The sequence below is a fragment of the Zosterops lateralis genome (genome assembly GCF_965231275.1).
Source record: "Zosterops lateralis genome assembly, chromosome: 4".
Lineage (NCBI taxonomy): Eukaryota > Metazoa > Chordata > Aves > Passeriformes > Zosteropidae > Zosterops > Zosterops lateralis.
The window spans coordinates 63376805-63379911 of record NC_139765.1 but is presented as its reverse complement, the minus strand read 5'-3'; positions in this window follow the sequence as shown (position 1 = coordinate 63379911).

Genomic DNA, 3107 nt, shown 5'->3' with positions numbered 1-3107 from the left:
ATTTCAGAGAAAACGTGGAAAAGATTACTAAATTCCAGTCTGAAAAAATTGTAAATGCAAAGACCTAGAGAGAAAGTAAGAGAAGAAACTTAAAGGTATGAATTTCCTTAGCTATTCCTCTTTCTTTGACTGGGACATGTTTAGTACTTTCAGATGAAACTGAAAGTGAAAATGAAAACCTAAGTTACTTGGGAACTCTATTACCAGGACAATCTATATTATTTGCCAAAAAATCCCAGACTAGTAAAGCTTTAATATAAAATGAAAATTTGCAAGTGGAATCTGAAATGCCCCATCCGTGGATTCTGAAAAGTTCACTTGAAACAGACTTTCAGAGTCTGAGAGCTCGGACAGCTGCAGAATGCTTTAGTGAACACTCTATATTATCAGCACCACCTAGAGTGAATCACCAGAAACAACTCCAGCCCCAAAATTCATATTCTTTACAAAGTCCAACTTCATTTCAAAGGACCAGTTTCCAGTCTTACCCTCAAAGACTTCCATACCAAATAAAGGTGGTTGAAACAATGGAAGAGAAGCAAGGTGTGACCATATTTTTATTTTTGCACCTAGAAGAGGTCAAGATATCAAAAAAGCATTTTAGAATCAACCGAAGCCTGTAAGGCATTGTCCATTAGTTCTGGCTTAACCAGCAGCAGAAATTTTCTCAATCAAAACATTGTTAGTGATGATGATGAGGGAGAGGAGGAGGATGTCTAAAGCAAAACAGAATCCTGCTTATCTTTAATGAAATAAAAACAGATTGGTTGTAGGTTTTTTTTCAGTAAACTATTAAGAGTTTCAAGGTAGAACTGGGTAAATAAAATGGATAATATATACACTGCCTGTTTATTAAATAATTGGTTTTCTCTTTATGCACATTCTCTTTACAGTCTGCTTGATTTGGACACCGACTTATTTGAAGCCACTTCCTGTACATAGTCAATAATAACAGAGAATATTAGGAAACTTTTATTATGGGATGCACATGGATTTTCCATTATTTTCCATCTAGGAAAAATTTTGCAAATGAGGATTAGTTTACACCCATCCAGTAAACTGAATGGTTTACCCTTACCCTCTTCCAGTTTGATACTGCAAAAATTAAATGCAAAATTAATAGACTAGTAAATGTGTAGAACTACTCAGTAGTGAATTGGCTCTGTAATTTGGAGATGATGTTCATGTGTGATATCAGTTAACGTTTAGTTCTGATAGTTTTTAGAAATGCTTACTTTTCAACCTCCCTGAAATCCATAGGAACACAGGGCTTGGCTACAGTTCTGATAAACCGACACCTGGCACTGATATCACACTTCCAAAGTTGCTTATTTTCATTTTTTAAACAAATCAGTTACTACTATGGCTGTGTAAAGATCTTATGATGGCCTATTTTAAACAAAGTAGGAATACAAACTTAACAAAACAGAGAACTTTCTTGCATTGTAAATATATATGCAAAAATTCAGCCATTAACGAGCCCTGATTGCTCATTTCAGGCAGCTCAGTGCAAGGAGACTGAAATCTGCCTGGCTTGGTGTGCTGCTGACTGCAGAGTATACTGACAAACCACAGCTTTGGGTCTTTCCTGCAGCTTGTGGCCTGAAAATTAAGCCTGAGAAGTCAGTCAGCATTGAATGGGATGAGCACAGCCAATCTTTTTTTCAGAGGACAGCTCTCTCCAGCACTCATAGCTCAGAACTGATGAGTGCACTGGTGATATTTATTCTGCTCACTCTCAGCTTCCCCACCCAGCAGCAGTTGCCCTCCTGTTGCATCTGGGCTCCACATGCCTCTGCTGTGGGGAAGTTTCTTTTCCCTGGGATGGGTTTGCCTCTGGCCCTCTTCTCCATCTATCTTCTGACCTAAAAATACTTCTAACATAAATCAAAACAACCTGCATGCTTATTTTGCCCTTAAACATTATTTTCATGCTGAACCTTATATATTTACATAGTATGAAGTTAGAGCATTATTAACTAGTATTAGTGAATTGTAATATTTCATGTTTATGCTTTTTATATAACTAAAATACTTCATGAAGTGAATAAGTACAAGTCTAGAATGAATTATAGTCTCTCACACTGATGAGATTTATTTAATTTAAATCCTTAATCTGAAGAGAAAGGGAAAGAAATCTATTTTTTATCTTTTAGGTCTGACAGTAATTCTATACTTTTTCAGTGCCACACTATTACAGTATTACAGTAGATATATTTTCTCAATATGCTGCTGACACCACATGCCAAGTAATATTTCCATCAAATCACATAAAATATTTCTATAATACTATTGCACTATGAAGAAACTAAGATGGAAGTATTACATCTGTGAGGGGAATCTGACCTGTGTCCTTTCTTACATAAGAAGAGGTGTGCTGCTTTCAGCCAAAACTGAAAACTTCTAATGAAATAATTTTAAAAATGGCAAAGACTCTGACCTTAATCAAGGAATGTCTGCACAAAAATATTACAAAGATATTACAAATTACTGTAAGGTGTATTTTACCATTCCAAGATATTAAATGTACTTGCCATAATATGAAAATTCAGCAAACATTACACATGCTAGCTAATAAATCAAAAATAATAAATCAAAATGTCTTTACTATGTAAATTCTAATTCTGTCATTTGAAAATATAGGATACATATATTTAGAGCTATGACCACTGAGAAAAATGAAAACCAAAAAATGTAAATACTGAGTTTTTTGCTTCAGGGCATGCATGCTACATCACAAGCTGAAAATTGTACTTTATAGCTATTTCCAATCCTTTTCAAGACATTTTGCACATGTTTTTGCGGTGTGTGAAACAAAACCTCCCTGAACAAGAAGACAGATCTATGCATACCTTGATCTCGAATGGATAACTTTAATTCTATGACATCATAACACTTCCTCTTTGTGTTCTATGTAAATGCTCGACTGCAGCATCTCCAGGTCATGTGACAGGTGAAAAGAGACCATTGGATTCCAAGGCTGACCAGAGAGGCCAAATGGGATTTTAAAATTTTCTTTAAGCACTGATGGTTGTCCTTCTGAATTAAAGCAACTGGTCTGATAAGAAGTAAATCAGCTGCAAAAAGAGAATTTTTAACGCCTCAAG